We start from the raw sequence: 13987 nt of genomic DNA on the forward strand, positions 1-13987 counted from the left end.
TCCATCTTTGTGTGAAATGTTGGTGTAGAGGGCTTCTACCTCCATACTGGCCAGGATGGTGTTTTCTGGAAGATCACCGATGGATTGTAGTTTCCTCAGGAAGTCAGTGGCATCTCGAAGATAGCTGGGAGTGCTGGTAGCATAGGGCCTGAGGAGGGAGTCTACACAGCCAGACTATCCTGCTGTCCGGGTGTCATTGCCTGAAATGATGGGGCATCCAGGATTTCCAGGTTTATGGATCTTGGATAGCAGACAGAATACCCCTGCTGCTTTTTTGGCCTGCTGCTTCTCTGTCTGGGATGTTTTTATCAGCCCTGGCACACAAAAATGGCATCATTGTGAGTGCCCACGAAGGCAAGATGAATTTTGGCTGCCTTGCTCAGCTTGACTTGCTCCTTCACCCCATTCCTGCCTTAGATCCTGGGTCACCTGGTGGCTGAAGATGGTCCATTGTCTCAAGCGGTGCCAGAGCCTGACATAGTGCCCCTGGGCAGCCTTTGCTCTGCACATGCCGGCCATGTACATTTGCAAATACTTTAAAGTGCCTGTCAGTAAGTTCTGGGGACAGTTGCTCACCTTCAGAGGAAGCTCCCTAAAATTGGCCTGTCTCACCCAGTGGTACATTGATCTCTGTTCAGATTGAGCCAAAGTGGAGGGGGAGCCTAGCTGCTGTGGCCGCCGCTGCTGTGAGGGCAGCCACTGTTGCGGATGAAGCCATCCTACAAGCACCTTCCACCAAGCCACCCACTGAAAATCCTGTAGGGTGTAAGGTGAGAGTAGAAGAACACTACAGGCTGAGCCTCCCTCTTCCCTCATCATCGGCCATCCCATACCCGGTGCTGCACCCAGTGGGGTAAAAATAATACAGCCATATCGCAAGAGTCAGTTGCGTTCTTTGTGGTTGCCCCACCATTTCCCTTGGGTCTGACCTGCCTTCCAGCTCAGCCACCACTGAAAATTGAAACACAAAAAAGTAGAGCCGTACAAGGCTTCAAAGCCCACTAAACCCAACCCCGCTTCTAATACGGCAGAAAAGCCACATGTCTCCTGACTAGGTAGGGACGTCCTATTGCCCCACAGGTAGTGGAAGGCCATCGTGTTCGGTCTCAGCAGCACTCATGGAGCAGGGGGAAACACATGGCTGAGGAAATTCCCCACAGCCAAAAGATAGGTCTTGAGCATCACAACTTTGTAGGCTAATGACAAGGTCCACTTATGCCACTGGCTGAGCCTTTCCTCACAGGCCAGCAACCGCTTCTCCCAGTTCGCGTTCCCCACATCGTTCCCACCCGAATGCTAGAAGGCCCAGCTCATCAACCTGTCCACTCTTGCAGCCCTCCTCTTCCGCCCTGACTGATAGGAAGGAGTATTGAGCCTCCCTCCCTTAGGCTCTTCAGCATTCCTGGGGACACCAACACTGCACAAGTGACTTTGGGCCAGTAGGTCAACCAATAGGGCTGCCTCCTAGGCCAGGCTGCAGCCCAGCTTCAGGACTCAGAGGAAATGCAGCTCGCATCCCTACCTACAGGACTCCAGGCACAGCCAGGCTTCTGGATCAAACATCCCCTCTTGTGCTCAAGTCACAACAGCTAGCGCGCAAAAGACAGACTTTCATGGCCTTTGAGAAAGCAAGACAGAGCCTTGGAAGACCCAGTAGGGTTAGGTGCCACAGGAATTGCTCTCAGATCCCACTGAGACTTCAACTCAGATAGCAGGATTCAAAATCCTGAGTGCTGGACCTTACACCATGGGAGCAATAGGGAACACCCAGACCTCTGCTGAGTTCTGATGAGGATGACCCTGTGTGGGCAACCCTGCATTTGCTCATCAAGTTGTCATGCAGCAGTTTGCTGCAGCTCCCAGAGGCCTTTCTTAATCCAGACTGAGAGGCCAGTGAGCATGTGATGAAGTTCCCCCTTCAGTCCTATGCAATACATGGCCCTTCCTAGGAAAGGCCAAGTCCTGAAAAGGAGAAGCTGAAGTCAAGGAGCGTCCTCAAGAGATGCCTTCTGAAGATCTTGGAAGATATTACAGGGAGAACTGTCTTTTTCACTGACCTGAACCGTAGACCCTCATATTAAAAGCCTGATGCTCTACCAACTGAACTAGCCAGGTTCACATGTACAAATGGCAAATTTCATGCAGAAGAGAAATTAGTCATACAAATGAGGGCAGGAAACAATACAGAAAACTTGCTACTCTTGCTTTCTTAGCAGTCCTAGCCCCAGCCTGATCCTCCATCTGGCGCCCTGAGGCCTTATTCTTTCTTTAGTTAAATATCAAATCCAGGAGAAAACACAGTTATACAGAAATGTCATTGGAAATACAAAAATTAAAAAGGAAAATGCAATTCCCATCACTGTAGCATATCTGGGCCATTCCTGTATCAAGAGCACCCACTAAGGTCCCTGTGTGCTTACAAGAAACCTGGAGGAACTCATACCACAGCCTGAACATGAAACTCAACTGCTCCCAGGTGCTGCAGTAAAACCCTTTCCCAGCTGTGAAGTTGCACCCATAGGATTTTATGAAAATATGCTAATGAGTGTGAATATAAAGTAACTGAAATATGCTTCATGCAAAAGGTCTCTTGTAAGGTATCATTACAAAGCTTATAATCTACTATATGCGTTCATCCTATTTGTACGAACCGATAATTCCTGTATCTGAAACTAGAAATATGAAATATAACTCTGAGGTCCTCTTGTAATGATGCAAAGTGTGGGCCATTAATAGTGGTTTGGACTCTTGATGGCTCCCATTAACCAGGACAATTGACTGGAGATGGCTCTGTCCTGCACCATCTGTGAGTCAGGCCAGGAAGAATGAAGGCTTGGGGTCTCCCAGGACATGTGACCATGTCACCTGGTACAGGAATCCATCTTAAACCTGGGGCTTTTCCCCAGGAAAGAGACAAAAGTTTCCTGCCTCGTAGCAAAGCTGTATAAGGGGATGGAACAGAAGAAAGGTGAGTGCAGTCATGAGAAATCCCCTAGCTACCTTGAGCTGGAACAAGGACTATACCTGGTGAAAAGATTGTGACCAGACAAGAAATAAGTCTAGTCTGCAAAAGAAGAGTATTGGAAGATCTCTGAGGGTGAGACTTGATCTGTATTGAGTTTCATGCTGTATTAGGCTTGGACTTGCATGTTTTTGTTTTATTTTGCTCTATGGAGAATACAAATGGCACAGAGAAGGAAAAGATAATGCCATAGAAAAGTCTCTGTGTGCGTGTGTTAGATGGGTGGAGGGTGTCTAGAAACCACTCTCCTCTAGTTTCTTTTCTCTGTTTTCCTTTGGAGAATCTGAAGCAGAGAACAGAAGCCATTGCTACCACCTCTGAGGCTTGAACTTATAATCTTCAGATTATGAGACTGACACACTGTCAACTGCACTAAGCAGACTTGGTAAAGCTTTAGGCTCTGTGCATGTAGGACCCTCCTACATCGGTGACTGGGGCAGGGAAGGAGCCAGGGGTGTGCTGGAAGAAGCAGGGAGCTCTGGTGCCCACAGACCTGTCCTGGCAGCTTTCTCAGCAGCAGAGAAATCAATTTGCCCTGCCAGTGAACAATGTCCTGGAACTAATGGCAGCACAGCGGGGATGTTTCCAAGCTGTGCACCTACTGCCACATTTTAGAACTTACTCTCCTTTTCCTAGCAGGGCACTTTCCATGGGAATTCGGCAAAGCAAACTACACAGGTACGAGGAACACGTTGGGGAAGCTACACGGGGAACAGAATCCAGGGCTCCACATAAGGCCTGAATTTATAATCCCAGCAGCTTGCCCTTCTGCACTAACCAATTGCACCACTGCAGATGCTGTTTAGATGGATTTGGGAAGCAGGCAGTTCCCAGTCTCTGTGGTTCACACCTTTGCTGGTAATTGAAAAGCAGCTGGTTCAAACCTAATTCAAGATGCGGCTTTTCAGTGATGAGACTCCAGTACGTTTTAACAGGAAGAAAATCTCCTCTCTTCTGGTTTAGCCCCATTTGACTCCTTCTGCCCATCTTCTCTGCCCCCCCAGTCTCTTTCCTTCCCCACTGGGGCCATGCAGAGAGGAGCCCCAGTCAGTCTCTGTCACAGAGAGTCTGTATCCTATAAACGGAGGGAGGGGTCACTCTAAAACATTGATAACGGGGAGCGGAGGGGTGTGCGTGATTATGGGGAGAAAGGATGGAGACCTAACAGTGGGGCCCAGAGAGATTCCCTCAAACAGAGGAGATCCTCTGCTGCCCCCCATCTGCCAGCTGTGGGAAGAACAACTGTGTGTGGGGGGTCTCCACATGCTGTCCCCGCCCCAAGAGCCAACTGTGGCAATGGGAGCTGCAGGACTGGAGTCTGTGGGCAGCAGTGCTCAGAGATGCCCCCAGCCCTCCTGCTTAGGGGCTGCTGCCAGAGGGGGGTGCGGGTTTCTTTCGAGAGCTGCCCGAGGTAAATGCTGCACCCTTCATCCTCTCCTGCACCCCCAACCCCCTGCCCCAACCCAGACCCCACACCTGCACCCAAACTCCTTCCAGGACCCTGCTCCTTGCACACCCTCCTGCACCTCAACCCCCTGACTGAGCCCAGACCCTGCACCCAAACTCTCTCCCAGAGCCCAGCCCCTCTCCCTCCTACACCCAAACTCTCTCCCAGAGCCCAGCCCCTCTCCCTCCCACACCCAAACTCCCTCCCAGAGCCTTAGGCAGGTGTGGGGAGGGGGGGGGGCAGGACTTGGTCCCATTCTGGGCACCACCAAAAATTATACAAACCTGCCGCCTCTGTCCAGCCCAACCTTCTGCTGATGCACCTCAGCCCACACCCGTGCAGGGTTTGAAGCTTCCATTGCTTAAATTCCAGGACACTGAGGTATTTCAGCTCCACTTTGCGCAGAGGGAACCTTCACCCTACTAACAACCAGGTTCTTGTCCATGGGATCACTGTTGGGGGGCTGGGTCCCTCGGTGTCTTTTCTCTCTCTACAACAGGCCAGGGTGCAATAACTGGGGCATCTGAGCACCCAGGACCTTCTGTGGGGCTGCCATTCCCCTTCCCCTTCTCTGGTCTCATCTGTCATTGACTCCAGCCTTTTTTCTATCCATCGTCAGCACCTCCCAAGCAAGCTGCACTCACCTCAAAAAGACATAAAGTCCTGTGGCACCTTATAGACTAACAGATGTATTGGAGCATAAGCTTTCGTGGGTGAATACCCACTTCGTCGGATGCACGTGGCGGAAATTTGCAGGAGCAGGTATAAATATGCAGGTAAGAATCAGTCTAGAGATAAGGAGGTTAGTTCAATCAGGGAGGATGAGGCCCTCTTCTAGCAGCTGAGGTGTGAACGCCAAGGGAGGAGAAATTGCTTTTGTAGTTGGCTAGCCAGTCACAGAATTCCCACTCCGTTCATCGAATGAAGTGGGGATTCACCCCTCAAAGCTTATGCTCCTGTACATCTGTTAGTCTATAAGGTGCCACAGGACTCTCACTTTTTACAAATCCTGGTTAACGCAGCTACTCCTGTGATACTCAAAATGACAGTGTCCCCTGTTGGGAGTACATCACTGACCTCTCTCCTTTCCGAGCACTGACTGCCCCTCTGTTTCCTTGCCTCTCAGTCTGAGCAGATGGGACCTTTCCCTCCAGTGCTGGAGGATTCGCCCTTCTCATCTACCCTTGTCCCAAGCAGCACAGTGAGAGGGAATCTTAAATGTACCAAGGTGACTTTGGAGCAGAAACCCCCCAGACCTTCCATGCAATTGGCACTTGCCCCTCACTGAGCAGGACTGAAACTGGTGCAGGGATACTGGTGGGCCACATCCCCTCTGGGCATGAGCAAAGCAGCAAGGTGAAAAAATGAACCTGGAGATGCTGGGGATTGAAGCCAGAGCCTCATACATATAAAGCATGTGCTCTACCACTGAGCTACATCCCCAGATGGGCTGTGGTTACTATGGGTTACACTCAGAGCCTTTCTGTTCTCACTGCATCCAGTGACCTATAAGCTTCACGAGAAGCCCATTCCCCTCTCTGAGGACCAGGCCTGCTCTCCTGGAGGTTACTTGTTCATAGGAGTCACTTTGCAGCAGGGCAAGATTCTATGTGTGGGGCAGAGAGAGTTTGTGCCCTGGACGCAGGGGGCAGAGATACACTCAGCCCTCTCCCCTGCATTGGGTGGTGGGGGTGCTGCAATCCCCTGCTGTAAGGTCATTGTGGGGTATGCTGTGAGCAGCTCAACACCTCACCCTGGTGGCAGAAGTGGGGTGCGGAGTTCTAGGTGTTTCCACCTGCCTGTGAAGTCCAACTTTCCCCAGTACATTCACTGCGGTGCAATTGGGTCACTGTTTCCATGGCTGAACAGCAAAGAATCACTCCTAGTTTCCCTTCTAGCTGCAGCAGGATTAGACTGTGTCAGTGGTTAATGAGGTGGATCTGGCTGTAGATTGTTATTCATTCCCCACCTTGACAATTCACACAGTCCCTTTCCTAATCAAATCCCCAGCACCTCAGCGATCCTGGTAGCAGGGGTTGGGTCCTGAGACTTTGAGGGTCCTTTTTACCCGCCACCTGGAGTGAACTCAGCTTTTCCCCCATCCCAGACAGTCCATGAAATAACAACAGGAGCATAAAGAAAGAGGGGAGGGAACATCTCACTGCCAGGGCTGGATGTGCCCAGGACCCCAACTCATCCATTGTTTCCATGGAATTTGGCCCCCTGCTTTGCACAAGGGACAGAGAAAGATCTTGCTGTTCCTGTGGCTGTGCAAGGAAATTTGTACTTCTGTATGAAAGAGAGGAGGGAAATGGCCCCATGATGGGACAATATCCTCAGGATTAAGCCCTAAGTACTCAGGCTGAGAACTGATTTAACTCCACTCATCTGGGATTTAACAAATTGTCTTCCATGGAGCAGGGCCAGATCCAGCATTTTTGCCACCCCAAACAGAAAAAAAAAATAAAAAAGCTGCAATCAGCAGCAGCTCTACCTCTGCCACTTTTGGCAGTGAGTCTTTCCCTCCAAGGGGGACTGAGAGGACCCAATAGCCACAGAAGCCTCCCCATTCCATTGGCCATCCCTAGTGCCTGGAGCCAGCCCTTCCATGGAGACACTGGGAAGATGAGGGAATCAGGAAACAGCCACAGATTTATTTACATTGCAAGTGAAGAATAACTGAAGCTTTTTTGAGAAATGAAGTCATTTTTCCCTGACTGGGAATTGAACCCAGGTCTTGGCAGTGAAAGTGCCAAATCCTAACCACTAGACCACCAGGGAGCTGATAACATTGTTTTTTTTCTCACTTATGCTACACTTTCTTAGGCTACTTTCTATCCACTTTCTGACAGTACTCCATTGTCCACTCCCTAAGAGGTTAAGAACAGAGAGTACAGGAACCCCTGTACTCAGGGTCACAACATCAGCCCAACACAAGCCACTGAAATAAACTCTAAGGATGCTTCCTCCAGCAGGACCACAGAGCCATGCAAAAAAAACCCAGGAGGAACAATCCTCCTCTGTCTTCATTTACCCCATTGCAACCCTCTCAGCAGCCGACTCTTGCAGGAAGGACACTCAGACGATAGGAGCTCTGGCATAGAGACCAAGGGAGGGGTGTTGCTTCCTCTCACTGTGAGCTGATCACAGTTTGACTCCGTGGAACAGGGCTCTGAACTTTGCCATCTTGTGAGTTCTGAGAGCAGAGCTCCCCGGACCCTTCTGCTGAGAGCATGGTGATTGCACATCAGCTGCAAGGCCTTTTTCCCTCTCCTTGTCCTCCTTGGCTTCCCCAGACTTTCCCCACAAATGGTTCTATCAGGTGCTGAAGGGATCTAAGGACCTGCAGGTTTCCCTCACCCATCTCTTAAAGCAAACAGTGATTCCCTTCTCTGACACTCCTGGGTCTGGGCTTCTTTTGAGTTTTTCCCAAGGGGGGGCCTGATTCCCTATGAAAAATTTGTGTGGCACCAACTTGTCTGCCCCCTCTCTGGGAACCGAGAATCTTTTTCAGACTCTCCCCCACTAGATGAGTCCAACAGCACCTCCCCTTGGTGGGATAATCCTAAATTCTGACCTCCCGCCCTGGTTGCTCTGACCAGCTGATGGCGGCAGCATGCTAAATCAACCCCAGCTCTCTGGTCTAGAAACCAGCATATAACCAGCCTTGTGACAGCTCTGGTTTGCTTGCTGGAGACATAACAAACCAGGAAAGAAGGCAAATGTCAGACAGGGAACCTCAGCTCACAAATAAAAACCTTCAGGGCACCTTCTACACTGCGTCTGGGCAGTTGATTGACTTTAAATCTAGCTAGCTCTGTTGGTAGAGCATGATGCTCTTAATCCCACCATCATAAATCCAAGCCCCATGGTGGGTGGTAGCGACAGCTCTTAGGTGTCACTCTTCTGCTAATAGTCACAGATCAAAATGAAACAAACTCTCTATGCTCTTTGGCAGGTCATGTTTCTTCTTCTCTCTGAGCTTCAGTAAAACATGAAGAGAGAACAAACTGACATTTGCATCCTGTGTTAAGAGAGTATTTTCTCCTCTTCCATTGTACCCCAAGCAAGAAGAGGGGATAATAACCATTTAACCGATGATTGCAGAGGGAAAAATTTGGTCTTCATAAATAGGACAATGATCAGCTGGTCTCCATGTCCACTGATGGTAGGACAAGAAGTAATGGGCTTAATCTGAGAGATTCACGTTAGATATTGGGAACAGCTTTCTAACTCTGAGGGTAGTTAAGCTCTGGAATAGGCTCCCAAGGATGTCTGTGAAGTCTCTGTCCTAGGAGGCTTTTAAGAACAGGTTGAACAAACCTCTGTCAAGGATACTCTGCATATACTTGGTCCCATAGACAACCTGTTCTGGCTCTGGTTCCCTCCTTCTGCTCCCTGCCTGGGCCGACTGCTGTGGGCACTTGATCCCACATGCCCCCAATGCATCGTCTCTGCTTGACCCTGCTTCAGCAGAGAGGGCTGGATTTCATGACCTCTCCAGGGCCCTTGCAGCCGTACAGCTCTATAATTCGATGCCATCGTAATATAATATAAACAACAACAAAAGTGGAAACACCCCAATCTAACATCTAACAATTCAGCGTGAACTGACATTCCACAGCACAAAGTGACAACACGTAGGAGTGCAAAGCCTGACAATTCAGCACCATGCAAATGAACGCCCCATAGGGCAAAATGACGCACTGCAAAAGAGCTCAGCTCAAACCAGTGCAACACAAGGCGGTGCAGATACCATACAACACGAAACAATGCATCAGAGTGCAAAGTGACACTGTGCAAAACAGCTCAGTGTGGAACAACGACACAGCACAAACCCACACAACAGAATCATATAGGAAGGTAGGGCAGGGAGGGACCCTGAGAGTCAGGACGAAGTCTCCCTAGGCCACCCCTGACAGGTGTTTGAAGAACAAGGAAACAAAGGGCACCACGAACTTCTGTTTTTTGGATGAGCAAAGAAAAGGGAGCAGCATTGTCCCCCTCGGGTAGCCCCTGTTCAATTCCAGGTCAGAAAACAAAACTCTTCTGCAAGAATATCCAAAAAATGTTGTGTTTCACTTCACTTCATAAGTACAGTTGTGTGGCAATTAAATGATGAGCCTAATGTTTCATAAAAGTGTGGGAAATACGGATGTATTTGAGAAAATGGCTTGGAATGAAGGAAGACAAAAAATTGATGAGTCGAGAGAACAGGCCCTGTTTCCCCCTGGTTTGGAGCTTCTCTCACAGCTACTGGAATAGAAAAGCTAAGCAAATGGTGTTCTATTGTTCCAAAGGAGATTGAAGTGAGGCCATTTTCTCCAGATAGAATTAAATCGTAATGTCAGGAGTGGGATGTGAAACCACGTCTCTATGCAGAGACCAGAACACCCAAGGGACTGGAAGAAAACGAGTCTTATAACTAGCACTTTAGACCAGTCCACCATTCTGATACTGCAAACAATATGACTTATCAACCCTAGTTTTCATTAATAGTTGATGAACTCTTTAGGGAGGTCGAGATGGCACATCTCTTTCAACTCCTAGAGACCTTCTACAGCGCAGCTGATTTTTAGACACACTCACCTGGACCTAAAGTTACATGTTTCCTGGAGAGCCATGAGTTCTGGAATCTCCCTGCTCACATTTTAAGTGAACAAAAGATGGGTGCTGGCATTCTGAGACAGTAATGGTGAACCTCAAAATCCTGCCCTGGGGGCCAGAGAGTTAAGCAACCAGCCTCTACCAGGATAGCATCCTATCTGGGAACAAGTCACTGGTCAATAGCTGGGGTGTGAAATTCTCATTTCTTTGTTGTTCTATCACTGTAGTCCCCACTTTGCTATTGCTTGTCTGTATAATCTCTGTCTGGTACTGTGATTGTTTCAGCCTGCTGTATAATTAATTTGTTGAGTGTAAACCAATTAAGGCAGTGGGGTATAATTGGTTAGATAATCATGTTACAATATGTTAGGATTGGTTAGTTACATTTCAGTAAAATGATTGGTTAAGGCACAGCTAAGCAGAAATCAAGTTTTACTCTATAGTCTGCAGTCAATCTGGAAGTAAGAGGGGGAATGCGAATGGGAATAGGGGTACGGGAATTAGAATTATGTTTTGCTAAGGGGGAAATAGGGACAGGGAAGGGGAACTAGGACACAGGCAAGCCTCTGTGATGTCAGAGCTGGGAAGTGGGATGCTGAGGAAGGAAACTGGAATCATTGCTTGCTGGAAGTTTACCCCAATAAACGTTGAATTGTTTGCACCTTTGAGCTTCGTGCATTGCTGCTCTCTGGTTACGTGAGAAGGACCAGGGAATGGGAGGGTGATGGGATAAATCCTCTAACAAGTACGTCTTTCACGGTGTGAAACCCCCCAGGACCAGTATAATTAAGCTGACCTAAGCCATGGTTAGATAGTGCTAAATGAAAGGAAAGATTGTTCTGTCAATGCAGCTACTACAGGGATGGAAATCCTCTCCCCTCACTGTAGCAACTGTCTACTCCACAGTGCTGCAGCAGTATTTTAAGTGTAGACAGCCTCAGAGTGACACCAAATTTGGCTCCATGGATGCTCAGGCACTAAGACAACAACAACACACTAATGCTTCCATAGTTGACAGGATTTGAACCTGCATGGGGAAACCCCCCCATGGATTTCTAGTCCATTGCCTTAACCACTCAGCCACAACTACTTGGTGTGCAGCTGCTTCACTACACAATTTTTCTGTTCTCACAGAATTGTCACTTCAAATTGCTCAGACCAGCTCCCCCAGCACACTCACGGCTGTGCATTAGTGTGTGTCCATGGTGACAGGGAGCAGCGGGGGTTGGATGGGTCAGAGGTGGGGGGGGGCAGTCAGGGGACAGGCAGCGGTTGGATAGTCATGTGAGTCCCAGGGGTATTGTCAGGGGATAGGTAGAGGGTGGGGTCCTGGGGAGAAGTTGATGGGGTCTCAGGAGGGGGCAGTTGGGGAAAAGGCGAAGGGAGGCTTAGAAAGGGGGTGGGGTTCCAAGGGACAGTTAGGGGCAGGGGTCCCAGGAGGGGGCAATCAGGGGACAAGGACCAGTGGTGCTTAGATAGGGGGTGGGGTCCTGGGGGACAGTTAGGGGCAAGGGGTCCCAGGAGGGGGTGATCAGGGGACAGGGAGCAGGGGGATTGGATGGGTTGGGGTTTCGTGGGGGGGCAGTCGGAGGGAGTGGATGGTGGCAGGGTGGGGCTTCCCTCCCCCTGGAGTGTCCCGTTTTTTGAATGTTAAAATATGGTCTTCCTGCCATTCACAGTGCAACTCTCCACTCACAGCACGCTGCCGCATGAGGCCCCCTCCTTCTTTTCCAGTTGGTAGTGGCCAAGGGAATGCTGGGAAATGTAGTTCTTTCCCTGCTCCAGGGCTGGCTCTGTAGGCAGGGAGCTAACCAAGAAACTACAGCTCCCAGAGCCCCCTATTGGTTCTCAGCTCCCATGCTGCCCCTGCAAATGGACTGCCCCAAGCAGGTGCTTTGCTGGTGCCTAGAGCCGCCCTACGGGGGGTGACGCTCCGGCTCCCCAGCGGCAGGGCAGCCTGAACTGCAGTCCAGCCTGGGCACCTCAGGCTGCCGTGAGCGCCATCTTGCTACTGAAGCCAGAATTGCAGGGTCAGTTCCAGCTCAGCCTGAAAGCCTCAGCTGACAGGGAACATCTTGGTTCAGGGCTGGCTCCTGGCTTTTTGTGCGCCCCCCCCTCCAAAAAAAGGGGGGGGCAGTGGCTGGAGTGCTGTCACCAAGCACATGCTTGGAGCACTGGTGCCTGATCTCAGCACTGGAAACGGAATCTAGGAGTCCTGGCTCCCAGCCTCCCTTCCTCTAACCACTAGACCCTACTCCCCCCCCTTTTGGGGAGCCAGGATTCCTGGGTTCTAGCCCCATCTCTGGGAGCAGAGTGGGGTCTAGTGGTTAGAGCAGGAGGAGCCAAGACTCCTGGGTTCTACTCTCAGAGCTGCTGTGTGACCCTGGACCTCTGTTTCTCCTCCCACTTTTTGGATATGGAGCCTGTAAACTCTCTGGGGCATGGCCTATCTCTCGCTGTGTCTGGGCAGCGCCCAGCCCAACGGGGCCCTGATCTCAGCTGGGGCAGGGACTGTCTCTGTGTCTGTGCAGCCCCTGGCACAATAGGGGTTTGAGTCTGCCCCGCTCTCTGTAGGTGCTGCTATTGTACAGATAAATAGTCATGATACTAAAAGGCGTGCCAGTGCGTGAGTGCACCACCATTGCCATGCAAGGGGAAAGCCGGTACAGATTACTGGGGCCCGGTGGTCCAGAAGAGGGACCAGGGCCTGGCTTCCCTGGCTTCATTGCCCCGTTTAGCTGGTCCACTCTTGCTGGGGAGCCTGAATTTTTTTTTCATTATGGCCTGAATCCGCTTTCAGCGGCCCTGAGGGTATGGCGGGACTTGCCCCCCTTCACAGAGCATAGGAGTGTCAATAGGCACTTATGTATGGTCCCCCCAAGCAGGGTCAGGATGGAAATAGGGGGCCTGTGCCCCCAACATGGAGAATCTGGGGTGCAACCTTGCTTAACGGGTCAGTTTGTCCTTTCTCTGACTCTCCCATTCCACCTTCAACTAGCGCTTGTGTTTCATTCGTTCTTTTTCATTCCTTTCCTTCTCTAGCTTGCATGTTCTTGCTTTCTTCTTCCCCCTCTACCTTTCATGCTCTTCCTTTCTTTCCTTCTTTTTCTATTTTTTTATCTCCCTTTATTTCTTTCTCTGCCTTCCACGTTCTTTTTGCTCTCGCTCTCTCGCTGGTTATTTTTTTCACTCGCTCTTTTTCCTCGCTCCCTTCCAGGCCAAGCAGGTTCTCCTCACACACACATGTTGACAGGTTTTCCTGCTGATCACTGAGTGTATTAAGCACGTTTCAGGGGGGGTTGGCATGCCAGGCAGCACGGAGCAGGTTGACCGGGTGTCTTTGTGGCTGTCTGCTGGCCACGCATAAGCATGGTCCTTCCCAGGGCCGGCTTTAGGCCGAATCGCCCGATTCCGGGGAATCGGGCCCCACGCCTAAGAGGGCCCCGCACCTTAGGCACCTTTTTAATTTTTTTTTTAACTTACCCCAGTCCCCGGCTGCGGTCTGCTCCGGGGTCTTCCATGGTCCCACTCCTTTGAGCGAAGCGCCGGCGGGAGTGCGGCGCGGCCCCGCTCTCCCAGCTAGAGCTCCAGCCAGGGCGGCGGGGCTTGCCGCGCCCCAGCCGGGGCTCCAGCTGGGAGAGCGGGGCGGCGGGGCTTTGCTGCGCTCCGGCCGGGGCTCCAGCCGGGAGAGCGGGGTGGCGGGGCTTTGCCGCGCTCCGGCCGGAGTGCGGCAAGCCTGGTGGCTCCAGCTGGAGCGCGGCAAGCCCCGCGACCCCTGCTGGAGCTCTGGGCCCTTTAAATAGCCCCCGGAGCCTGAGGCAGTGAGAGGCTCCGGGGGCTTTTTAAAGGACCAGGGGCTCCAGCTGCCTTTGCCACCACGGTCCTTTAAATAGCCGCCGGAGCCCCGCCTC

General features: G+C 50.9%; 3 non-coding genes across 3 annotated transcripts; all 3 read right to left on the reverse strand.

The window, feature by feature from the left end:
• Nucleotides 1–5840: 5840 nt before the first annotated feature.
• TRNAI-UAU (transfer RNA isoleucine (anticodon UAU)) lies at nucleotides 5841–5912 on the reverse strand. The gene has a single exon. It is a non-coding gene; the product is annotated as a tRNA-Ile (tRNA).
• A 1266-nt stretch (nucleotides 5913–7178) lies between these two features.
• TRNAE-UUC (transfer RNA glutamic acid (anticodon UUC)) lies at nucleotides 7179–7250 on the reverse strand. The gene has a single exon. It is a non-coding gene; the product is annotated as a tRNA-Glu (tRNA).
• Nucleotides 7251–11082: 3832 nt separating this feature from the next.
• Nucleotides 11083–11166, reverse strand: TRNAS-AGA (transfer RNA serine (anticodon AGA)). The gene has a single exon. It is a non-coding gene; the product is annotated as a tRNA-Ser (tRNA).
• Nucleotides 11167–13987: the final 2821 nt, after the last annotated feature.

Source organism: Gopherus flavomarginatus, assembly GCF_025201925.1.
Source record: "Gopherus flavomarginatus isolate rGopFla2 chromosome 13 unlocalized genomic scaffold, rGopFla2.mat.asm SUPER_13_unloc_3, whole genome shotgun sequence".
In the NCBI taxonomy this organism is placed as follows: domain Eukaryota; kingdom Metazoa; phylum Chordata; order Testudines; family Testudinidae; genus Gopherus; species Gopherus flavomarginatus.